This window comes from Phyllobates terribilis, unplaced genomic scaffold (assembly GCF_046119375.1).
Source record: "Phyllobates terribilis strain yellow unplaced genomic scaffold, ASM4611937v1 Scaffold_123__1_contigs__length_5148117, whole genome shotgun sequence".
NCBI classification, from domain to species: domain Eukaryota; kingdom Metazoa; phylum Chordata; class Amphibia; order Anura; family Dendrobatidae; genus Phyllobates; species Phyllobates terribilis.
Window position 1 is genome coordinate 1,749,752 of NW_027362883.1, and position 23,857 is coordinate 1,773,608.

At 45.4% G+C, this 23,857-nt stretch overlaps 17 non-coding genes and 2 pseudogenes across 17 annotated transcripts; all 19 read left to right on the plus strand.

Annotated features, from left to right (window-relative positions):
- Positions 1–458: 458 nt before the first annotated feature.
- Positions 459–649, plus strand: LOC141201934 (U2 spliceosomal RNA). The gene has a single exon (XR_012273223.1). It is a non-coding gene; the product is annotated as a U2 spliceosomal RNA (small nuclear RNA).
- A 1,115-nt stretch (positions 650–1,764) lies between these two features.
- On the plus strand, positions 1,765–1,955 carry LOC141201935 (U2 spliceosomal RNA). Its single transcript, XR_012273224.1, has one exon. It is a non-coding gene; the product is annotated as a U2 spliceosomal RNA (small nuclear RNA).
- A 1,111-nt stretch (positions 1,956–3,066) lies between these two features.
- LOC141201938 (U2 spliceosomal RNA) lies at positions 3,067–3,257 on the plus strand. The gene has a single exon (XR_012273226.1). It is a non-coding gene; the product is annotated as a U2 spliceosomal RNA (small nuclear RNA).
- A 1,111-nt stretch (positions 3,258–4,368) lies between these two features.
- Positions 4,369–4,559, plus strand: LOC141201939 (U2 spliceosomal RNA). The gene has a single exon (XR_012273227.1). It is a non-coding gene; the product is annotated as a U2 spliceosomal RNA (small nuclear RNA).
- Positions 4,560–5,674: 1,115 nt separating this feature from the next.
- On the plus strand, positions 5,675–5,865 carry LOC141201940 (U2 spliceosomal RNA). The gene has a single exon (XR_012273228.1). It is a non-coding gene; the product is annotated as a U2 spliceosomal RNA (small nuclear RNA).
- A 1,115-nt stretch (positions 5,866–6,980) lies between these two features.
- LOC141202727 (U2 spliceosomal RNA) lies at positions 6,981–7,072 on the plus strand (annotated as a pseudogene).
- Positions 7,073–7,870: 798 nt separating this feature from the next.
- Positions 7,871–8,053, plus strand: LOC141202627 (U2 spliceosomal RNA). Its single transcript, XR_012273855.1, has one exon. It is a non-coding gene; the product is annotated as a U2 spliceosomal RNA (small nuclear RNA).
- A 1,115-nt stretch (positions 8,054–9,168) lies between these two features.
- Positions 9,169–9,359, plus strand: LOC141201941 (U2 spliceosomal RNA). The gene has a single exon (XR_012273229.1). It is a non-coding gene; the product is annotated as a U2 spliceosomal RNA (small nuclear RNA).
- A 1,112-nt stretch (positions 9,360–10,471) lies between these two features.
- On the plus strand, positions 10,472–10,563 carry LOC141202729 (U2 spliceosomal RNA; annotated as a pseudogene).
- A 794-nt stretch (positions 10,564–11,357) lies between these two features.
- On the plus strand, positions 11,358–11,542 carry LOC141202558 (U2 spliceosomal RNA). Its single transcript, XR_012273812.1, has one exon. It is a non-coding gene; the product is annotated as a U2 spliceosomal RNA (small nuclear RNA).
- Positions 11,543–12,657: 1,115 nt separating this feature from the next.
- Positions 12,658–12,848, plus strand: LOC141201942 (U2 spliceosomal RNA). Its single transcript, XR_012273230.1, has one exon. It is a non-coding gene; the product is annotated as a U2 spliceosomal RNA (small nuclear RNA).
- Positions 12,849–13,963: 1,115 nt separating this feature from the next.
- LOC141201943 (U2 spliceosomal RNA) lies at positions 13,964–14,154 on the plus strand. The gene has a single exon (XR_012273231.1). It is a non-coding gene; the product is annotated as a U2 spliceosomal RNA (small nuclear RNA).
- A 1,115-nt stretch (positions 14,155–15,269) lies between these two features.
- On the plus strand, positions 15,270–15,460 carry LOC141201944 (U2 spliceosomal RNA). The gene has a single exon (XR_012273232.1). It is a non-coding gene; the product is annotated as a U2 spliceosomal RNA (small nuclear RNA).
- Positions 15,461–16,575: 1,115 nt separating this feature from the next.
- Positions 16,576–16,766, plus strand: LOC141201945 (U2 spliceosomal RNA). Its single transcript, XR_012273233.1, has one exon. It is a non-coding gene; the product is annotated as a U2 spliceosomal RNA (small nuclear RNA).
- A 1,115-nt stretch (positions 16,767–17,881) lies between these two features.
- Positions 17,882–18,072, plus strand: LOC141201946 (U2 spliceosomal RNA). Its single transcript, XR_012273234.1, has one exon. It is a non-coding gene; the product is annotated as a U2 spliceosomal RNA (small nuclear RNA).
- A 1,115-nt stretch (positions 18,073–19,187) lies between these two features.
- On the plus strand, positions 19,188–19,378 carry LOC141201947 (U2 spliceosomal RNA). The gene has a single exon (XR_012273235.1). It is a non-coding gene; the product is annotated as a U2 spliceosomal RNA (small nuclear RNA).
- Positions 19,379–20,493: 1,115 nt separating this feature from the next.
- Positions 20,494–20,684, plus strand: LOC141201949 (U2 spliceosomal RNA). Its single transcript, XR_012273237.1, has one exon. It is a non-coding gene; the product is annotated as a U2 spliceosomal RNA (small nuclear RNA).
- A 1,115-nt stretch (positions 20,685–21,799) lies between these two features.
- Positions 21,800–21,990, plus strand: LOC141202198 (U2 spliceosomal RNA). The gene has a single exon (XR_012273480.1). It is a non-coding gene; the product is annotated as a U2 spliceosomal RNA (small nuclear RNA).
- Positions 21,991–23,105: 1,115 nt separating this feature from the next.
- On the plus strand, positions 23,106–23,296 carry LOC141202267 (U2 spliceosomal RNA). Its single transcript, XR_012273545.1, has one exon. It is a non-coding gene; the product is annotated as a U2 spliceosomal RNA (small nuclear RNA).
- Positions 23,297–23,857: the final 561 nt, after the last annotated feature.

The following is a 23,857-nucleotide window of genomic DNA, read 5'->3' on the forward strand; positions in this document are numbered from 1 at the left end:
GTATCCTGCCTGCAGTAGATGGAATGTGGCAATGGAACGCTGGCTGCGCGTGTCATAATAGGCTCTGAGCCTTTATATACCTGTGCACAGCAGCAGCCACCTTCAGTCTGCTGCTGGACAGCCAGCAGCAGCAGGAGAGGTATGTAATCAGGAGCCCTCCTGCTAAGGGTAGACAGCTGCTCGTTCCACCCCACCCCCCGCCTTAATTGGTTCTCCTCCCTTCCAACGGTGTTGAGGCGGGTGGGAACAGCAAGGGGTGAAGGTGCTGTGTTTAAAGAGGTGGAGTTATGCAGATCTAAAACGCGTGGATTGCAGCAGCAGCAAGCCGAAAAGTGCAGGCATGTAAGGGATCTAGAGGTTGACAACATGTCTTCTTAACGGGAGTCCAGGAGCTCATCTCCACAAATGGACTTTTCAGGATCCTTGGGTGGCTCCGTAGTTTGAAACCAATTCTGGTTATCGCTTCTCGGCCTTTTGGCTAAGATCAAGTGTAGTATCTGTTCTTATCAGTTTAATATCTGATACGTCCCCTATCTGGGGACCATATATTAAATGGATTTTTAGAACAGGGAGATGGAAAAAGAGCTTGCTCTGTCCACTCCACGCATTGACCTGGTATTGCAGTATCTCCAGGACCGGTGCACCCCTTCTTTAATGCAGTTTCTAAAATCAGAAAGAATTGAATTCAATGTTTTTTGTTCATTTTGCTTGTTTGTCGGATTTTGGGATGGACTCTTTGGCTTTGCTTTTCTTCTCCTCATTGGATTTTTCATGTTCAAAGTTGCAGAAGCCAGATTACAAGCTCATTTTGGTTCAACTTCAGCAACTGTGCATTGCATTGCCATGTAATGTGATGCAATGCTATCTTTCTAGCTCTCCCTTTTTACTTCCTTTTGGATAAACAGACATATTAGGCAAGCATTTTGGAGCTTTCACCTAAATAACTACAGGTGGTGAGATAAGCTGCACAATATAATTGACCTTTCAGTATATTGTTGCACACACACCATCTATTTAGCAAATGCCCTTGTTATCAACAGCAGCCTTTTAAACTCACCTGAGCTAACAGGTATGTGCGCTGGTTACTCTGCTGCGCTTAAAATTTCTTTTTTGGTTTGCTACAATGCCTTTTCTGAAACGTTGTCTCCTTCTGCTGGAACACTGACTTCTTTCACTTAATGCCTGCAGACTATAAAAGAGAACCCAACCCAAAAAGTTTGGTTGATTATTCTGTGGCATTCTCTTAAACTGTTGCTTATGGCGGTCTCTGTGAGCTTCTCAGCGACATTCAGCCAGCCAGGTATCCTGCCTGCAGTAGATGGAATGTGGCAATGGAACGCTGGCTGCGCGTGTCATAATAGGCTCTGAGCCTTTATATACCTGTGCACAGCAGCAGCCACCTTCAGTCTGCTGCTGGACAGCCAGCAGCAGCAGCAGCAGGAGAGGTATGTAATCAGGAGCCCTCCTGCTAAGGGTAGACAGCTGCTCGTTCCACCCCACCCCCCGCCTTAATTGGTTCTCCTCCCTTCCAACGGTGTTGAGGCGGGTGGGAACAGCAGGGGGTGAAGGTGCTGTGTTTAAAGAGGTGGAGTTATGCAGATCTAAAACGCGTGGATTGCAGCAGCAGCAAGCCGAAAAGTGCAGGCATGTAAGGGATCTAGAGGTTGACAACATGTCTTCTTAACGGGAGTCCAGGAGCTCATCTCCACAAATGGACTTTTCAGGATCCTTGGGTGGCTCCGTAGTTTGAAACCAATTCTGGTTATCGCTTCTCGGCCTTTTGGCTAAGATCAAGTGTAGTATCTGTTCTTATCAGTTTAATATCTGATACGTCCCCTATCTGGGGACCATATATTAAATGGATTTTTAGAACAGGGAGATGGAAAAAGAGCTTGCTCTGTCCACTCCACGCATTGACCTGGTATTGCAGTATCTCCAGGACCGGTGCACCCCTTCTTTAATGCAGTTTCTAAAATCAGAAAGAATTGAATTCAATGTTTTTTGTTCATTTTGCTTGTTTGTCGGATTTTGGGATGGACTCTTTGGCTTTGCTTTTCTTCTCCTCATTGGATTTTTCATGTTCAAAGTTGCAGAAGCCAGATTACAAGCTCATTTTGGTTCAACTTCAGCAACTGTGCATTGCATTGCCATGTAATGTGATGCAATGCTATCTTTCTAGCTCTCCCTTTTTACTTCCTTTTGGATAAACAGACATATTAGGCAAGCATTTTGGAGCTTTCACCTAAATAACTACAGGTGGTGAGATAAGCTGCACAATATAATTGACCTTTCAGTATATTGTTGCACACACACCATCTATTTAGCAAATGCCCTTGTTATCAACAGCAGCCTTTTAAACTCACCTGAGCTAACAGGTATGTGCGCTGGTTACTCTGCTGCGCTTAAAATTTCTTTTTTGGTTTGCTACAATGCCTTTTCTGAAACGTTGTCTCCTTCTGCTGGAACACTGACTTCTTTCATTTAATGCCTGCAGACTATAAAAGAGAACCCAACCCAAAAAGTTTGGTTGATTAGTCTGTGGCATTCTGTTAAACTGTTGCTTATGGCGGTCTCTGTGAGCTTCTCAGCGACATTCAGCCAGCCAGGTATCCTGCCTGCAGTAGATGGAATGTGGCAATGGAACGCTGGCTGCGCGTGTCATAATAGGCTCTGAGCCTTTATATACCTGTGCACAGCAGCAGCCACCTTCAGTCTGCTGCTGGACAGCCAGCAGCAGCAGCAGGAGAGGTATGTAATCAGGAGCCTTCCTGCTAAGGGTAGACAGCTGCTCGTTCCACCCCACCCCCGCCTTAATTGGTTCTCCTCCCTTCCAACGGTGTTGAGGCGGGTGGGAACAACAGGGGGTGAAGGTGCTGTGTTTAAAGAGGTGGAGTTATGCAGATCTAAAACGCGTGGATTGCAGCAGCAGCAAGCCGAAAAGTGCAGGCATGTAAGGGATCTAGAGGTTGACAACATGTCTTCTTAACGGGAGTCCAGGAGCTCATCTCCACAAATGGACTTTTCAGGATCCTTGGGTGGCTCCGTAGTTTGAAACCAATTCTGGTTATCGCTTCTCGGCCTTTTGGCTAAGATCAAGTGTAGTATCTGTTCTTATCAGTTTAATATCTGATACGTCCCCTATCTGGGGACCATATATTAAATGGATTTTTAGAACAGGGAGATGGAAAAAGAGCTTGCTCTGTCCACTCCACGCATTGACCTGGTATTGCAGTATCTCCAGGACCGGTGCACCCCTTCTTTAATGCAGTTTCTAAAATCAGAAAGAATTGAATTCAATGTTTTTTGTTCATTTTGCTTGTTTGTCGGATTTTGGGATGGACTCTTTGGCTTTGCTTTTCTTCTCCTCATTGGATTTTTCATGTTCAAAGTTGCAGAAGCCAGATTACAAGCTCATTTTGGTTCAACTTCAGCAACTGTGCATTGCATTGCCATGTAATGTGATGCAATGCTATCTTTCTAGCTCTCCCTTTTTACTTCCTTTTGGATAAACAGACATATTAGGCAAGCATTTTGGAGCTTTCACCTAAATAACTACAGGTGGTGAGATAAGCTGCACTATATAATTGACCTTTCAGTATATTGTTGCACACACACCATCTATTTAGCAAATGCCCTTGTTATCAACAGCAGCCTTTTAAACTCACCTGAGCTAACAGGTATGTGCGCTGGTTACTCTGCTGCGCTTAAAATTTCTTTTTTGGTTTGCTACAATGCCTTTTCTGAAACGTTGTCTCCTTCTGCTGGAACACTGACTTCTTTCATTTAATGCCTGCAGACTATAAAAGAGAACCCAACCCAAAAAGTTTGGTTGATTAGTCTGTGGCATTCTGTTAAACTGTTGCTTATGGCGGTCTCTGTGAGCTTCTCAGCGACATTCAGCCAGCCAGGTATCCTGCCTGCAGTAGATGGAATGTGGCAATGGAACGCTGGCTGCGCGTGTCATAATAGGCTCTGAGCCTTTATATACCTGTGCACAGCAGCAGCCACCTTCAGTCTGCTGCTGGACAGCCAGCAGCAGCAGCAGGAGAGGTATGTAATCAGGAGCCTTCCTGCTAAGGGTAGACAGCTGCTCGTTCCACCCCACCCCCGCCTTAATTGGTTCTCCTCCCTTCCAACGGTGTTGAGGCGGGTGGGAACAACAGGGGGTGAAGGTGCTGTGTTTAAAGAGGTGGAGTTATGCAGATCTAAAACGCGTGGATTGCAGCAGCAGCAAGCCGAAAAGTGCAGGCATGTAAGGGATCTAGAGGTTGACAACATGTCTTCTTAACGGGAGTCCAGGAGCTCATCTCCACAAATGGACTTTTCAGGATCCTTGGGTGGCTCCGTAGTTTGAAACCAATTCTGGTTATCGCTTCTCGGCCTTTTGGCTAAGATCAAGTGTAGTATCTGTTCTTATCAGTTTAATATCTGATACGTCCCCTATCTGGGGACCATATATTAAATGGATTTTTAGAACAGGGAGATGGAAAAAGAGCTTGCTCTGTCCACTCCACGCATTGACCTGGTATTGCAGTATCTCCAGGACCGGTGCACCCCTTCTTTAATGCAGTTTCTAAAATCAGAAAGAATTGAATTCAATGTTTTTTGTTCATTTTGCTTGTTTGTCGGATTTTGGGATGGACTCTTTGGCTTTGCTTTTCTTCTCCTCATTGGATTTTTCATGTTCAAAGTTGCAGAAGCCAGATTACAAGCTCATTTTGGTTCAACTTCAGCAACTGTGCATTGCATTGCCATGTAATGTGATGCAATGCTATCTTTCTAGCTCTCCCTTTTTACTTCCTTTTGGATAAACAGACATATTAGGCAAGCATTTTGGAGCTTTCACCTAAATAACTACAGGTGGTGAGATAAGCTGCACTATATAATTGACCTTTCAGTATATTGTTGCACACACACCATCTATTTAGCAAATGCCCTTGTTATCAACAGCAGCCTTTTAAACTCACCTGAGCTAACAGGTATGTGCGCTGGTTACTCTGCTGCGCTTAAAATTTCTTTTTTGGTTTGCTACAATGCCTTTTCTGAAACGTTGTCTCCTTCTGCTGGAACACTGACTTCTTTCATTTAATGCCTGCAGACTATAAAAGAGAACCCAACCCAAAAAGTTTGGTTGATTAGTCTGTGGCATTCTGTTAAACTGTTGCTTATGGCGGTCTCTGTGAGCTTCTCAGCGACATTCAGCCAGCCAGGTATCCTGCCTGCAGTAGATGGAATGTGGCAATGGAACGCTGGCTGCGCGTGTCATAATAGGCTCTGAGCCTTTATATACCTGTGCACAGCAGCAGCCACCTTCAGTCTGCTGCTGGACAGCCAGCAGCAGCAGCAGCAGGAGAGGTATGTAATCAGGAGCCCTCCTGCTAAGGGTAGACAGCTGCTCGTTCCACCCCACCCCCCGCCTTAATTGGTTCTCCTCCCTTCCAACGGTGTTGAGGCGGGTGGGAACAGCAGGGGGTGAAGGTGCTGTGTTTAAAGAGGTGGAGTTATGCAGATCTAAAACGCGTGGATTGCAGCAGCAGCAAGCCGAAAAGTGCAGGCATGTAAGGGATCTAGAGGTTGACAACATGTCTTCTTAACGGGAGTCCAGGAGCTCATCTCCACAAATGGACTTTTCAGGATCCTTGGGTGGCTCCGTAGTTTGAAACCAATTCTGGTTATCGCTTCTCGGCCTTTTGGCTAAGATCAAGTGTAGTATCTGTTCTTATCAGTTTAATATCTGATACGTCCCCTATCTGGGGACCATATATTAAATGGATTTTTAGAACAGGGAGATGGAAAAAGAGCTTGCTCTGTCCACTCCACGCATTGACCTGGTATTGCAGTATCTCCAGGACCGGTGCACCCCTTCTTTAATGCAGTTTCTAAAATCAGAAAGAATTGAATTCAATGTTTTTTGTTCATTTTGCTTGTTTGTCGGATTTTGGGATGGACTCTTTGGCTTTGCTTTTCTTCTCCTCATTGGATTTTTCATGTTCAAAGTTGCAGAAGCCAGATTACAAGCTCATTTTGGTTCAACTTCAGCAACTGTGCATTGCATTGCCATGTAATGTGATGCAATGCTATCTTTCTAGCTCTCCCTTTTTACTTCCTTTTGGATAAACAGACATATTAGGCAAGCATTTTGGAGCTTTCACCTAAATAACTACAGGTGGTGAGATAAGCTGCACAATATAATTGACCTTTCAGTATATTGTTGCACACACACCATCTATTTAGCAAATGCCCTTGTTATCAACAGCAGCCTTTTAAACTCACCTGAGCTAACAGGTATGTGCGCTGGTTACTCTGCTGCGCTTAAAATTTCTTTTTTGGTTTGCTACAATGCCTTTTCTGAAACGTTGTCTCCTTCTGCTGGAACACTGACTTCTTTCATTTAATGCCTGCAGACTATAAAAGAGAACCCAACCCAAAAAGTTTGGTTGATTAGTCTGTGGCATTCTGTTAAACTGTTGCTTATGGCGGTCTCTGTGAGCTTCTCAGCGACATTCAGCCAGCCAGGTATCCTGCCTGCAGTAGATGGAATGTGGCAATGGAACGCTGGCTGCGCGTGTCATAATAGGCTCTGAGCCTTTATATACCTGTGCACAGCAGCAGCCACCTTCAGTCTGCTGCTGGACAGCCAGCAGCAGCAGCAGCAGGAGAGGTATGTAATCAGGAGCCCTCCTGCTAAGGGTAGACAGCTGCTCGTTCCACCCCACCCCCCGCCTTAATTGGTTCTCCTCCCTTCCAACGGTGTTGAGGCGGGTGGGAACAGCAGGGGGTGAAGGTGCTGTGTTTAAAGAGGTGGAGTTATGCAGATCTAAAACGCGTGGATTGCAGCAGCAGCAAGCCGAAAAGTGCAGGCATGTAAGGGATCTAGAGGTTGACAACATGTCTTCTTAACGGGAGTCCAGGAGCTCATCTCCACAAATGGACTTTTCAGGATCCTTGGGTGGCTCCGTAGTTTGAAACCAATTCTGGTTATCGCTTCTCGGCCTTTTGGCTAAGATCAAGTGTAGTATCTTTCGAAAAGGCGGTTTTGGATGTTGGCCGCCCTAGTAGATTGATACATTATGCACACTGGGGTTTAGGCGCTTGTTAGTACGCCAGGTGGCTAATATAGTCATCTGGTGGAAAGCATGGCCCCCCAGGATCGACGCCATTGGGCCGGGGAAGATCGAAAGCCCGAAGTGTGAAGTGCCCCAGGAGTGGTGACCCTGGGGTGCCTTAACTCACTGGGATTGGGAACCCCACTTGAGTTTATGGCACATTTGCACTAGCACTTCAATATTTCTTTCTTCACACACACCCTTATTCCGGGCCTTCTGGCCTTAGGATGGGGAATTTTTCAATTCCCGGTCGAAGGTCCGGGCAGTATTATACTGTGAAACCTTCACTATTTATTTAATTTTTTTTTGTCACTGTGTGTCCACTTTTTCACGTGTGTCCACGTCCTTACTAGGATTTTGTCGGGATGCGGTTCCCTTACGGGTTCCTCTCTTGGCAGGTCTAGGGGGGGAGTGTGTGGCCATCAGGTTCCGCTCCCCCCTGAACCCCCCTGGCTCTCCTCTTTCGGGAGGAGAGCGTTGTTGGCTCCCCTCTTCCGGGAGGGGAGCACAGTCTTTGGCTCCCAGTGCCTTGCTCGGGTGAGAACTCGGGCAGGTATTGGGGGTAAGATTGGGTCGCCTCTGGCTCCGGCTGGAGGTGGCTATTTGTCCCTGTTCCTCGCTGTGGCCTTCTGGCTCGGAGGGACGGGGAATGGTTTGGGGGACCCTTCTCCTTTTGGAGAGGGTTTCAAGAAGACCAGCATCCTAGTGCACTTTTTTTGTGGCACTTGTCACTTTTTTAAGCGCACTCGGGTTTTGTACACGAATTCGGGCTTTCAAAAAAAAAAAAAAAAAAATCTGTTCTTATCAGTTTAATATCTGATACGTCCCCTATCTGGGGACCATATATTAAATGGATTTTTAGAACAGGGAGATGGAAAAAGAGCTTGCTCTGTCCACTCCACGCATTGACCTGGTATTGCAGTATCTCCAGGACCGGTGCACCCCTTCTTTAATGCAGTTTCTAAAATCAGAAAGAATTGAATTCAATGTTTTTTGTTCATTTTGCTTGTTTGTCGGATTTTGGGATGGACTCTTTGGCTTTGCTTTTCTTCTCCTCATTGGATTTTTCATGTTCAAAGTTGCAGAAGCCAGATTACAAGCTCATTTTGGTTCAACTTCAGCAACTGTGCATTGCATTGCCATGTAATGTGATGCAATGCTATCTTTCTAGCTCTCCCTTTTTACTTCCTTTTGGATAAACAGACATATTAGGCAAGCATTTTGGCGCTTTCACCTAAATAACTACAGGTGGTGAGATAAGCTGCACAATATAATTGACCTTTCAGTATATTGTTGCACACACACCATCTATTTAGCAAATGCCCTTGTTATCAACAGCAGCCTTTTAAACTCACCTGAGCTAACAGGTATGTGCGCTGGTTACTCTGCTGCGCTTAAAATTTCTTTTTTGGTTTGCTACAATGCCTTTTCTGAAACGTTGTCTCCTTCTGCTGGAACACTGACTTCTTTCATTTAATGCCTGCAGACTATAAAAGAGAACCCAACCCAAAAAGTTTGGTTGATTAGTCTGTGGCATTCTGTTAAACTGTTGCTTATGGCGGTCTCTGTGAGCTTCTCAGCGACATTCAGCCAGCCAGGTATCCTGCCTGCAGTAGATGGAATGTGGCAATGGAACGCTGGCTGCGCGTGTCATAATAGGCTCTGAGCCTTTATATACCTGTGCACAGCAGCAGCCACCTTTAGTCTGCTGCTGGACAGCCAGCAGCAGCAGCAGAAGGAGAGGTATGTAATCAGGAGCCCTCCTGCTAAGGGTAGACAGCTGCTCGTTCCACCCCACCCCCCGCCTTAATTGGTTCTCCTCCCTTCCAACGGTGTTGAGGCGGGTGGGAACAGCAGGGGGTGAAGGTGCTGTGTTTAAAGAGGTGGAGTTATGCAGATCTAAAACGCGTGGATTGCAGCAGCAGCAAGCCGAAAAGTGCAGGCATGTAAGGGATCTAGAGGTTGACAACATGTCTTCTTAACGGGAGTCCAGGAGCTCATCTCCACAAATGGACTTTTCAGGATCCTTGGGTGGCTCCGTAGTTTGAAACCAATTCTGGTTATCGCTTCTCGGCCTTTTGGCTAAGATCAAGTGTAGTATCTGTTCTTATCAGTTTAATATCTGATACGTCCCCTATCTGGGGACCATATATTAAATGGATTTTTAGAACAGGGAGATGGAAAAAGAGCTTGCTCTGTCCACTCCACGCATTGACCTGGTATTGCAGTATCTCCAGGACCGGTGCACCCCTTCTTTAATGCAGTTTCTAAAATCAGAAAGAATTGAATTCAATGTTTTTTGTTCATTTTGCTTGTTTGTCGGATTTTGGGATGGACTCTTTGGCTTTGCTTTTCTTCTCCTCATTGGATTTTTCATGTTCAAAGTTGCAGAAGCCAGATTACAAGCTCATTTTGGTTCAACTTCAGCAACTGTGCATTGCATTGCCATGTAATGTGATGCAATGCTATCTTTCTAGCTCTCCCTTTTTACTTCCTTTTGGATAAACAGACATATTAGGCAAGCATTTTGGAGCTTTCACCTAAATAACTACAGGTGGTGAGATAAGCTGCACAATATAATTGACCTTTCAGTATATTGTTGCACACACACCATCTATTTAGCAAATGCCCTTGTTATCAACAGCAGCCTTTTAAACTCACCTGAGCTAACAGGTATGTGCGCTGGTTACTCTGCTGCGCTTAAAATTTCTTTTTTGGTTTGCTACAATGCCTTTTCTGAAACGTCTCCTTCTGCTGGAACACTGACTTCTTTCATTTAATGCCTGCAGACTATAAAAGAGAACCCAACCCAAAAAGTTTGGTTGATTAGTCTGTGGCATTCTGTTAAACTGTTGCTTATGGCGGTCTCTGTGAGCTTCTCAGCGACATTCAGCCAGCCAGGTATCCTGCCTGCAGTAGATGGAATGTGGCAATGGAACGCTGGCTGCGCATGTCATAATAGGCTCTGAGCCTTTATATACCTGTGCACAGCAGCAGCCACCTTCAGTCTGCTGCTGGACAGCCAGCAGCAGCAGCAGCAGGAGAGGTATGTAATCAGGAGCCCTCCTGCTAAGGGTAGATAGCTGCTCGTTCCACCCCACCCCCTGCCTTAATTGGTTCTCCTCCCTTCCAAAGGTGTTGAGGCGGGTGGGAACAGCAGGGGGTGAAGGTGCTGTGTTTAAAGAGGTGGAGTTATGCAGATCTAAAACGCGTGGATTGCAGCAGCAGCAAGCCGAAAAGTGCAGGCATGTAAGGGATCTAGAGGTTGACAACATGTCTTCTTAACGGGAGTCCAGGAGCTCATCTCCACAAATGGACTTTTCAGGATCCTTGGGTGGCTCCGTAGTTTGAAACCAATTCTGGTTATCGCTTCTCGGCCTTTTGGCTAAGATCAAGTGTAGTATCTTTCGAAAAGGCGGTTTTGGATGTTGGCCGCCCTAGTAGATTGATACATTATGCACACTGGGGTTTAGGCGCTTGTTAGTACGCCAGGTGGCTAATATAGTCATCTGGTGGAAAGCATGGCCCCCCAGGATCGACGCCATTGGGCCGGGGAAGATCGAAAGCCCGAAGTGTGAAGTGCCCCAGGAGTGGTGACCCTGGGGTGCCTTAACTCACTGGGATTGGGAACCCCACTTGAGTTTATGGCACATTTGCACTAGCACTTCAATATTTCTTTCTTCACACACACCCTTATTCCGGGCCTTCTGGCCTTAGGATGGGGAATTTTTCAATTCCCGGTCGAAGGTCCGGGCAGTATTATACTGTGAAACCTTCACTATTTATTTAATTTTTTTTTGTCACTGTGTGTCCACTTTTTCACGTGTGTCCACGTCCTTACTAGGATTTTGTCGGGATGCGGTTCCCTTACGGGTTCCTCTCTTGGCAGGTCTAGGGGGGGAGTGTGTGGCCATCAGGTTCCGCTCCCCCCTGAACCCCCCTGGCTCTCCTCTTTCGGGAGGAGAGCGTTGTTGGCTCCCCTCTTCCGGGAGGGGAGCACAGTCTTTGGCTCCCAGTGCCTTGCTCGGGTGAGAACTCGGGCAGGTATTGAGGGTAAGATTGGGTCGCCTCTGGCTCCGGCTGGAGGTGGCTATTTGTCCCTGTGCCTCGCTGTGGCCTTCTGGCTCGGAGGGACGGGGAATGGTTTCGGGGACACTTCTCCTTTTGGAGAGGGTTTCAAGAAGACCAGCATCCTAGTGCACTTTTTTTTGTGGCACTTGTCACTTTTTTAAGCGCACTCGGGTTTTGTACACGAATTCGGGCTTTCGATAAAAAAAAAAAAATCTGTTCTTATCAGTTTAATATCTGATACGTCCCCTATCTGGGGACCATATATTAAATGGATTTTTAGAACAGGGAGATGGAAAAAGAGCTTGCTCTGTCCACTCCACGCATTGACCTGGTATTGCAGTATCTCCAGGACCGGTGCACCCCTTCTTTAATGCAGTTTCTAAAATCAGAAAGAATTGAATTCAATGTTTTTTGTTCATTTTGCTTGTTTGTCGGATTTTGGGATGGACTCTTTGGCTTTGCTTTTCTTCTCCTCATTGGATTTTTCATGTTCAAAGTTGCAGAAGCCAGATTACAAGCTCATTTTGGTTCAACTTCAGCAACTGTGCATTGCATTGCCTTGTAATGTGATGCAATGCTATCTTTCTAGCTCTCCCTTTTTACTTCCTTTTGGATAAACAGACATATTAGGCAAGCATTTTGGAGCTTTCACCTAAATAACTACAGGTGGTGAGATAAGCTGCACAATATAATTGACCTTTCAGTATATTGTTGCACACACACCATCTATTTAGCAAATGCCCTTGTTATCAACAGCAGCCTTTTAAACTCACCTGAGCTAACAGGTATGTGCGCTGGTTACTCTGCTGCGCTTAAAATTTCTTTTTTGGTTTGCTACAATGCCTTTTCTGAAACGTTGTCTCCTTCTGCTGGAACACTGACTTCTTTCATTTAATGCCTGCAGACTATAAAAGAGAACCCAACCCAAAAAGTTTGGTTGATTAGTCTGTGGCATTCTGTTAAACTGTTGCTTATGGCGGTCTCTGTGAGCTTCTCAGCGACATTCAGCCAGCCAGGTATCCTGCCTGCAGTAGATGGAATGTGGCAATGGAACGCTGGCTGCGCATGTCATAATAGGCTCTGAGCCTTTATATACCTGTGCACAGCAGCAGCCACCTTCAGTCTGCTGCTGGACAGCCAGCAGTAGCAGCAGCAGGAGAGGTATGTAATCAGGAGCCCTCCTGCTAAGGGTAGACAGCTGCTCGTTCCACCGCACCCCCCGCCTTAATTGGTTCTCCTCCCTTCCAACGGTGTTGAGGCGGGTGGGAACAGCAGGGGGTGAAGGTGCTGTGTTTAAAGAGGTGGAGTTATGCAGATCTAAAACGCGTGGATTGCAGCAGCAGCAAGCCGAAAAGTGCAGGCATGTAAGGGATCTAGAGGTTGACAACATGTCTTCTTAACGGGAGTCCAGGAGCTCATCTCCACAAATGGACTTTTCAGGATCCTTGGGTGGCTCCGTAGTTTGAAACCAATTCTGGTTATCGCTTCTCGGCCTTTTGGCTAAGATCAAGTGTAGTATCTGTTCTTATCAGTTTAATATCTGATACGTCCCCTATCTGGGGACCATATATTAAATGGATTTTTAGAACAGGGAGATGGAAAAAGAGCTTGCTCTGTCCACTCCACGCATTGACCTGGTATTGCAGTATCTCCAGGACCGGTGCACCCCTTCTTTAATGCAGTTTCTAAAATCAGAAAGAATTGAATTCAATGTTTTTTGTTCATTTTGCTTGTTTGTCGGATTTTGGGATGGACTCTTTGGCTTTGCTTTTCTTCTCCTCATTGGATTTTTCATGTTCAAAGTTGCAGAAGCCAGATTACAAGCTCATTTTGGTTCAACTTCAGCAACTGTGCATTGCATTGCCATGTAATGTGATGCAATGCTATCTTTCTAGCTCTCCCTTTTTACTTCCTTTTGGATAAACAGACATATTAGGCAAGCATTTTGGAGCTTTCACCTAAATAACTACAGGTGGTGAGATAAGCTGCACAATATAATTGACCTTTCAGTATATTGTTGCACACACACCATCTATTTAGCAAATGCCCTTGTTATCAACAGCAGCCTTTTAAACTCACCTGAGCTAACAGGTATGTGCGCTGGTTACTCTGCTGCGCTTAAAATTTCTTTTTTGGTTTGCTACAATGCCTTTTCTGAAACGTTGTCTCCTTCTGCTGGAACACTGACTTCTTTCATTTAATGCCTGCAGACTATAAAAGAGAACCCAACCCAAAAAGTTTGGTTGATTAGTCTGTGGCATTCTGTTAAACTGTTGCTTATGGCGGTCTCTGTGAGCTTCTCAGCGACATTCAGCCAGCCAGGTATCCTGCCTGCAGTAGATGGAATGTGGCAATGGAACGCTGGCTGCGCGTGTCATAATAGGCTCTGAGCCTTTATATACCTGTGCACAGCAGCAGCCACCTTCAGTCTGCTGCTGGACAGCCAGCAGCAGCAGCAGCAGGAGAGGTATGTAATCAGGAGCCCTCCTGCTAAGGGTAGACAGCTGCTCGTTCCACCCCACCCCCCGCCTTAATTGGTTCTCCTCCCTTCCAACGGTGTTGAGGCGGGTGGGAACAGCAGGGGGTGAAGGTGCTGTGTTTAAAGAGGTGGAGTTATGCAGATCTAAAACGCGTGGATTGCAGCAGCAGCAAGCCGAAAAGTGCAGGCATGTAAGGGATCTAGAGGTTGACAACATGTCTTCTTAACGGGAGTCCAGGAGCTCATCTCCACAAATGGACTTTTCAGGATCCTTGGGTGGCTCCGTAGTTTGAAACCAATTCTGGTTATCGCTTCTCGGCCTTTTGGCTAAGATCAAGTGTAGTATCTGTTCTTATCAGTTTAATATCTGATACGTCCCCTATCTGGGGACCATATATTAAATGGATTTTTAGAACAGGGAGATGGAAAAAGAGCTTGCTCTGTCCACTCCACGCATTGACCTGGTATTGCAGTATCTCCAGGACCGGTGCACCCCTTCTTTAATGCAGTTTCTAAAATCAGAAAGAATTGAATTCAATGTTTTTTGTTCATTTTGCTTGTTTGTCGGATTTTGGGATGGACTCTTTGGCTTTGCTTTTCTTCTCCTCATTGGATTTTTCATGTTCAAAGTTGCAGAAGCCAGATTACAAGCTCATTTTGGTTCAACTTCAGCAACTGTGCATTGCATTGCCATGTAATGTGATGCAATGCTATCTTTCTAGCTCTCCCTTTTTACTTCCTTTTGGATAAACAGACATATTAGGCAAGCATTTTGGAGCTTTCACCTAAATAACTACAGGTGGTGAGATAAGCTGCACAATATAATTGACCTTTCAGTATATTGTTGCACACACACCATCTATTTAGCAAATGCCCTTGTTATCAACAGCAGCCTTTTAAACTCACCTGAGCTAACAGGTATGTGCGCTGGTTACTCTGCTGCGCTTAAAATTTCTTTTTTGGTTTGCTACAATGCCTTTTCTGAAACGTTGTCTCCTTCTGCTGGAACACTGACTTCTTTCATTTAATGCCTGCAGACTATAAAAGAGAACCCAACCCAAAAAGTTTGGTTGATTAGTCTGTGGCATTCTGTTAAACTGTTGCTTATGGCGGTCTCTGTGAGCTTCTCAGCGACATTCAGCCAGCCAGGTATCCTGCCTGCAGTAGATGGAATGTGGCAATGGAACGCTGGCTGCGCGTGTCATAATAGGCTCTGAGCCTTTATATACCTGTGCACAGCAGCAGCCACCTTCAGTCTGCTGCTGGACAGCCAGCAGCAGCAGCAGCAGGAGAGGTATGTAATCAGGAGCCCTCCTGCTAAGGGTAGACAGCTGCTCGTTCCACCCCACCCCCCGCCTTAATTGGTTCTCCTCCCTTCCAACGGTGTTGAGGCGGGTGGGAACAGCAGGGGGTGAAGGTGCTGTGTTTAAAGAGGTGGAGTTATGCAGATCTAAAACGCGTGGATTGCCGCAGCAGCAAGCCAAAAAGTGCAGGCATGTAAGGGATCTAGAGGTTGACAACATGTCTTCTTAACGGGAGTCCAGGAGCTCATCTCCACAAATGGACTTTTCAGGATCCTTGGGTGGCTCCGTAGTTTGAAACCAATTCTGGTTATCGCTTCTCGGCCTTTTGGCTAAGATCAAGTGTAGTATCTGTTCTTATCAGTTTAATATCTGATACGTCCCCTATCTGGGGACCATATATTAAATGGATTTTTAGAACAGGGAGATGGAAAAAGAGCTTGCTCTGTCCACTCCACGCATTGACCTGGTATTGCAGTATCTCCAGGACCGGTGCACCCCTTCTTTAATGCAGTTTCTAAAATCAGAAAGAATTGAATTCAATATTTTTTGTTCATTTTGCTTGTTTGTCGGATTTTGGGATGGACTCTTTGGCTTTGCTTTTCTTCTCCTCATTGGATTTTTCATGTTCAAAGTTGCAGAAGCCAGATTACAAGCTCATTTTGGTTCAACTTCAGCAACTGTGCATTGCATTGCCATGTAATGTGATGCAATGCTATCTTTCTAGCTCTCCCTTTTTACTTCCTTTTGGATAAACAGACATATTAGGCAAGCATTTTGGAGCTTTCACCTAAATAACTACAGGTGGTGAGATAAGCTGCACAATATAATTGACCTTTCAGTATATTGTTGCACACACACCATCTATTTAGCAAATGCCCTTGTTATCAACAGCAGCCTTTTAAACTCACCTGAGCTAACAGGTATGTGCGCTGGTTACTCTGCTGCGCTTAAAATTTCTTTTTTGGTTTGCTACAATGCCTTTTCTGAAACGTTGTCTCCTTCTGCTGGAACACTGACTTCTTTCATTTAATGCCTGCAGACTATAAAAGAGAACCCAACCCAAAAAGTTTGGTTGATTAGTCTGTGGCATTCTGTTAAACTGTTGCTTATGGCGGTCTCTGTGAGCTTCTCAGCGACATTCAGCCAGCCAGGTATCCTGCCTGCAGTAGATGGAATGTGGCAATGGAACGCTGGCTGCGCGTGTCATAATAGGCTCTGAGCCTTTATATACCTGTGCACAGCAGCAGCCACCTTCAGTCTGCTGCTGGACAGCCAGCAGCAGCAGCAGCAGGAGAGGTATGTAATCAGGAGCCCTCCTGCTAAGGGTAGACAGCTGCTCGTTCCACCCCACCCCCCGCCTTAATTGGTTCTCCTCCCTTCCAACGGTGTTGAGGCGGGTGGGAACAGCAGGGGGTGAAGGTGCTGTGTTTAAAGAGGTGGAGTTATGCAGATCTAAAACGCGTGGATTGCAGCAGCAGCAAGCCGAAAAGTGCAGGCATGTAAGGGATCTAGAGGTTGACAACATGTCTTCTTAACGGGAGTCCAGGAGCTCATCTCCACAAATGGACTTTTCAGGATCCTTGGGTGGCTCCGTAGTTTGAAACCAATTCTGGTTATCGCTTCTCGGCCTTTTGGCTAAGATCAAGTGTAGTATCTGTTCTTATCAGTTTAATATCTGATACGTCCCCTATCTGGGGACCATATATTAAATGGATTTTTAGAACAGGGAGATGGAAAAAGAGCTTGCTCTGTCCACTCCACGCATTGACCTGGTATTGCAGTATCTCCAGGACCGGTGCACCCCTTCTTTAATGCAGTTTCTAAAATCAGAAAGAATTGAATTCAATGTTTTTTGTTCATTTTGCTTGTTTGTCGGATTTTGGGATGGACTCTTTGGCTTTGCTTTTCTTCTCCTCATTGGATTTTTCATGTTCAAAGTTGCAGAAGCCAGATTACAAGCTCATTTTGGTTCAACTTCAGCAACTGTGCATTGCATTGCCATGTAATGTGATGCAATGCTATCTTTCTAGCTCTCCCTTTTTACTTCCTTTTGGATAAACAGACATATTAGGCAAGCATTTTGGAGCTTTCACCTAAATAACTACAGGTGGTGAGATAAGCTGCACAATATAATTGACCTTTCAGTATATTGTTGCACACACACCATCTATTTAGCAAATGCCCTTGTTATCAACAGCAGCCTTTTAAACTCACCTGAGCTAACAGGTATGTGCGCTGGTTACTCTGCTGCGCTTAAAATTTCTTTTTTGGTTTGCTACAATGCCTTTTCTGAAACGTTGTCTCCTTCTGCTGGAACACTGACTTCTTTCATTTAATGCCTGCAGACTATAAAAGAGAACCCAACCCAAAAAGTTTGGTTGATTAGTCTGTGGCATTCTGTTAAACTGTTGCTTATGGCGGTCTCTGTGAGCTTCTCAGCGACATTCAGCCAGCCAGGTATCCTGCCTGCAGTAGATGGAATGTGGCAATGGAACGCTGGCTGCGCGTGTCATAATAGGCTCTGAGCCTTTATATACCTGTGCACAGCAGCAGCCACCTTCAGTCTGCTGCTGGACAGCCAGCAGCAGCAGCAGCAGGAGAGGTATGTAATCAGGAGCCCTCCTGCTAAGGGTAGACAGCTGCTCGTTCCACCCCACCCCCCGCCTTAATTGGTTCTCCTCCCTTCCAACGGTGTTGAGGCGGGTGGGAACAGCAGGGGGTGAAGGTGCTGTGTTTAAAGAGGTGGAGTTATGCAGATCTAAAACGCGTGGATTGCAGCAGCAGCAAGCCGAAAAGTGCAGGCATGTAAGGGATCTAGAGGTTGACAACATGTCTTCTTAACGGGAGTCCAGGCGCTCATCTCCACAAATGGACTTTTCAGGATCCTTGGGTGGCTCCGTAGTTTGAAACCAATTCTGGTTATCGCTTCTCGGCCTTTTGGCTAAGATCAAGTGTAGTATCTGTTCTTATCAGTTTAATATCTGATACGTCCCCTATCTGGGGACCATATATTAAATGGATTTTTAGAACAGGGAGATGGAAAAAGAGCTTGCTCTGTCCACTCCACGCATTGACCTGGTATTGCAGTATCTCCAGGACCGGTGCACCCCTTCTTTAATGCAGTTTCTAAAATCAGAAAGAATTGAATTCAATGTTTTTTGTTCATTTTGCTTGTTTGTCGGATTTTGGGATGGACTCTTTGGCTTTGCTTTTCTTCTCCTCATTGGATTTTTCATGTTCAAAGTTGCAGAAGCCAGATTACAAGCTCATTTTGGTTCAACTTCAGCAACTGTGCATTGCATTGCCATGTAATGTGATGCAATGCTATCTTTCTAGCTCTCCCTTTTTACTTCCTTTTGGATAAACAGACATATTAGGCAAGCATTTTGGAGCTTTCACCTAAATAACTACAGGTGGTGAGATAAGCTGCACAATATAATTGACCTTTCAGTATATTGTTGCACACACACCATCTATTTAGCAAATGCCCTTGTTATCAACAGCAGCCTTTTAAACTCACCTGAGCTAACAGGTATGTGCGCTGGTTACTCTGCTGCGCTTAAAATTTCTTTTTTGGTTTGCTACAATGCCTTTTCTGAAACGTTGTCTCCTTCTGCTGGAACACTGACTTCTTTCATTTAATGCCTGCAGACTATAAAAGAGAACCCAACCCAAACAGTTTGGATGATTAGTCTGTGGCATTCTGTTAAACTGTTGCTTATGGCGGTCTCTGTGAGCTTCTCAGCGACATTCAGCCAGCCAGGTATCCTGCCTGCAGTAGATGGAATGTGGCAATGGAACGCTGGCTGCGCGTGTCATAATAGGCTCTGAGCCTTTATATACCTGTGCACAGCAGCAGCCACCTTCAGTCTGCTGCTGGACAGCCAGCAGCAGCAGCAGCAGGAGAGGTATGTAATCAGGAGCCCTCCTGCTAAGGGTAGACAGCTGCTCGTTCCACCCCACCCCCCGCCTTAATTGGTTCTCCTCCCTTCCAACGGTGTTGAGGCGGGTGGGAACAGCAGGGGGTGAAGGTGCTGTGTTTAAAGAGGTGGAGTTATGCAGATCTAAAACGCGTGGATTGCAGCAGCAGCAAGCCGAAAAGTGCAGGCATGTAAGGGATCTAGAGGTTGACAACATGTCTTCTTAACGGGAGTCCAGGAGCTCATCTCCACAAATGGACTTTTCAGGATCCTTGGGTGGCTCCGTAGTTTGAAACCAATTCTGGTTATCGCTTCTCGGCCTTTTGGCTAAGATCAAGTGTAGTATCTGTTCTTATCAGTTTAATATCTGATACGTCCCCTATCTGGGGACCATATATTAAATGGATTTTTAGAACAGGGAGATGGAAAAAGAGCTTGCTCTGTCCACTCCACGCATTGACCTGGTATTGCAGTATCTCCAGGACCGGTGCACCCCTTCTTTAATGCAGTTTCTAAAATCAGAAAGAATTGAATTCAATGTTTTTTGTTCATTTTGCTTGTTTGTCGGATTTTGGGATGGACTCTTTGGCTTTGCTTTTCTTCTCCTCATTGGATTTTTCATGTTCAAAGTTGCAGAAGCCAGATTACAAGCTCATTTTGGTTCAACTTCAGCAACTGTGCATTGCATTGCCATGTAATGTGATGCAATGCTATCTTTCTAGCTCTCCCTTTTTACTTCCTTTTGGATAAACAGACATATTAGGCAAGCATTTTGGAGCTTTCACCTAAATAACTACAGGTGGTGAGATAAGCTGCACAATATAATTGACCTTTCAGTATATTGTTGCACACACACCATCTATTTAGCAAATGCCCTTGTTATCAACAGCAGCCTTTTAAACTCACCTGAGCTAACAGGTATGTGCGCTGGTTACTCTGCTGCGCTTAAAATTTCTTTTTTGGTTTGCTACAATGCCTTTTCTGAAACGTTGTCTCCTTCTGCTGGAACACTGACTTCTTTCATTTAATGCCTGCAGACTATAAAAGAGAACCCAACCCAAAAAGTTTGGTTGATTAGTCTGTGGCATTCTGTTAAACTGTTGCTTATGGCGGTCTCTGTGAGCTTCTCAGCGACATTCAGCCAGCCAGGTATCCTGCCTGCAGTAGATGGAATGTGGCAATGGAACGCTGGCTGCGCGTGTCATAATAGGCTCTGAGCCTTTATATACCTGTGCACAGCAGCAGCCACCTTCAGTCTGCTGCTGGACAGCCAGCAGCAGCAGCAGCAGGAGAGGTATGTAATCAGGAGCCCTCCTGCTAAGGGTAGACAGCTGCTCGTTCCACCCCACCCCCCGCCTTAATTGGTTCTCCTCCCTTCCAACGGTGTTGAGGCGGGTGGGAACAGCAGGGGGTGAAGGTGCTGTGTTTAAAGAGGTGGAGTTATGCAGATCTAAAACGCGTGGATTGCAGCAGCAGCAAGCCGAAAAGTGCAGGCATGTAAGGGATCTAGAGGTTGACAACATGTCTTCTTAACGGGAGTCCAGGAGCTCATCTCCACAAATGGACTTTTCAGGATCCTTGGGTGGCTCCGTAGTTTGAAACCAATTCTGGTTATCGCTTCTCGGCCTTTTGGCTAAGATCAAGTGTAGTATCTGTTCTTATCAGTTTAATATCTGATACGTCCCCTATCTGGGGACCATATATTAAATGGATTTTTAGAACAGGGAGATGGAAAAAGAGCTTGCTCTGTCCACTCCACGCATTGACCTGGTATTGCAGTATCTCCAGGACCGGTGCACCCCTTCTTTAATGCAGTTTCTAAAATCAGAAAGAATTGAATTCAATGTTTTTTGTTCATTTTGCTTGTTTGTCGGATTTTGGGATGGACTCTTTGGCTTTGCTTTTCTTCTCCTCATTGGATTTTTCATGTTCAAAGTTGCAGAAGCCAGATTACAAGCTCATTTTGGTTCAACTTCAGCAACTGTGCATTGCATTGCCATGTAATGTGATGCAATGCTATCTTTCTAGCTCTCCCTTTTTACTTCCTTTTGGATAAACAGACATATTAGGCAAGCATTTTGGAGCTTTCACCTAAATAACTACAGGTGGTGAGATAAGCTGCACAATATAATTGACCTTTCAGTATATTGTTGCACACACACCATCTATTTAGCAAATGCCCTTGTTATCAACAGCAGCCTTTTAAACTCACCTGAGCTAACAGGTATGTGCGCTGGTTACTCTGCTGCGCTTAAAATTTCTTTTTTGGTTTGCTACAATGCCTTTTCTGAAACGTTGTCTCCTTCTGCTGGAACACTGACTTCTTTCATTTAATGCCTGCAGACTATAAAAGAGAACCCAACCCAAAAAGTTTGGTTGATTAGTCTGTGGCATTCTGTTAAACTGTTGCTTATGGCGGTCTCTGTGAGCTTCTCAGCGACATTCAGCCAGCCAGGTATCCTGCCTGCAGTAGATGGAATGTGGCAATGGAACGCTGGCTGCGCGTGTCATAATAGGCTCTGAGCCTTTATATACCTGTGCACAGCAGCAGCCACCTTCAGTCTGCTGCTGGACAGCCAGCAGCAGCAGCAGCAGGAGAGGTATGTAATCAGGAGCCCTCCTGCTAAGGGTAGACAGCTGCTCGTTCCACCCCACCCCCCGCCTTAATTGGTTCTCCTCCCTTCCAACGGTGTTGAGGCGGGTGGGAACAGCAGGGGGTGAAGGTGCTGTGTTTAAAGAGGTGGAGTTATGCAGATCTAAAACGCGTGGATTGCAGCAGCAGCAAGCCGAAAAGTGCAGGCATGTAAGGGATCTAGAGGTTGACAACATGTCTTCTTAACGGGAGTCCAGGAGCTCATCTCCACAAATGGACTTTTCAGGATCCTTGGGTGGCTCCATAGTTTGAAACCAATTCTGGTTATCGCTTCTCGGCCTTTTGGCTAAGATCAAGTGTAGTATCTGTTCTTATCAGTTTAATATCTGATACGTCCCCTATCTGGGGACCATATATTAAATGGATTTTTAGAACAGGGAGATGGAAAAAGAGCTTGCTCTGTCCACTCCACGCATTGACCTGGTATTGCAGTATCTCCAGGACCGATGCACCCCTTCTTTAATGCAGTTTCTAAAATCAGAAAGAATTGAATTCAATGTTTTTTGTTCATTTTGCTTGTTTGTCGGATTTTGGGATGGACTCTTTGGCTTTGCTTTTCTTCTCCTCATTGGATTTTTCATGTTCAAAGTTGCAGAAGCCAGATTACAAGCTCATTTTGGTTCAACTTCAGCAACTGTGCATTGCATTGCCATGTAATGTGATGCAATGCTATCTTTCTAGCTCTCCCTTTTTACTTCCTTTTGGATAAACAGACATATTAGGCAAGCATTTTGGAGCTTTCACCTAAATAACTACAGGTGGTGAGATAAGCTGCACAATATAATTGACCTTTCAGTATATTGTTGCACACACACCATCTATTTAGCAAATGCCCTTGTTATCAACAGCAGCCTTTTAAACTCACCTGAGCTAACAGGTATGTGCGCTGGTTACTCTGCTGCGCTTAAAATTTCTTTTTTGGTTTGCTACAATGCCTTTTCTGAAACGTTGTCTCCTTCTGCTGGAACACTGACTTCTTTCATTTAATGCCTGCAGACTATAAAAGAGAACCCAACCCAAAAAGTTTGGTTGATTAGTCTGTGGCATTCTGTTAAACTGTTGCTTATGGCGGTCTCTGTGAGCTTCTCAGCGACATTCAGCCAGCCAGGTATCCTGCCTGCAGTAGATGGAATGTGGCAATGGAACGCTGGCTGCGCGTGTCATAATAGGCTCTGAGCCTTTATATACCTGTGCACAGCAGCAGCCACCTTCAGTCTGCTGCTGGACAGCCAGCAGCAGCAGCAGCAGGAGAGGTATGTAATCAGGAGCCCTCCTGCTAAGGGTAGACAGCTGCTCGTTCCACCCCACCCCCCGCCTTAATTGGTTCTCCTCCCTTCCAACGGTGTTGAGGCGGGTGGGAACAGCAGGGGGTGAAGGTGCTGTGTTTAAAGAGGTGGAGTTATGCAGATCTAAAACGCGTGGATTGCAGCAGCAGCAAGCCGAAAAGTGCAGGCATGTAAGGGATCTAGAGGTTGACAACATGTCTTCTTAACGGGAGTCCAGGAGCTCATCTCCACAAATGGACTTTTCAGGATCCTTGGGTGGCTCCGTAGTTTGAAACCAATTCTGGTTATCGCTTCTCGGCCTTTTGGCTAAGATCAAGTGTAGTATCTGTTCTTATCAGTTTAATATCTGATACGTCCCCTATCTGGGGACCATATATTAAATGGATTTTTAGAACAGGGAGATGGAAAAAGAGCTTGCTCTGTCCACTCCACGCATTGACCTGGTATTGCAGTATCTCCTGGACCGGTGCACCCCTTCTTTAATGCAGTTTCTAAAATCAGAAAGAATTGAATTCAATGTTTTTTGTTCATTTTGCTTGTTTGTCGGATTTTGGGATGGACTCTTTGGCTTTGCTTTTCTTCTCCTCATTGGATTTTTCATGTTCAAAGTTGCAGAAGCCAGATTACAAGCTCATTTTGGTTCAACTTCAGCAACTGTGCATTGCATTGCCATGTAATGTGATGCAATGCTATCTTTCTAGCTCTCCCTTTTTACTTCCTTTTGGATAAACAGACATATTAGGCAAGCATTTTGGAGCTTTCACCTAAATAACTACAGGTGGTGAGATAAGCTGCACAATATAATTGACCTTTCAGTATATTGTTGCACACACACCATCTATTTAGCAAATGCCCTTGTTATCAACAGCAGCCTTTTAAACTCACCTGAGCTAACAGGTATGTGCGCTGGTTACTCTGCTGCGCTTAAAATTTCTTTTTTGGTTTGCTACAATGCCTTTTCTGAAACGTTGTCTCCTTCTGCTGGAACACTGACTTCTTTCATTTAATGCCTGCAGACTATAAAAGAGAACCCAACCC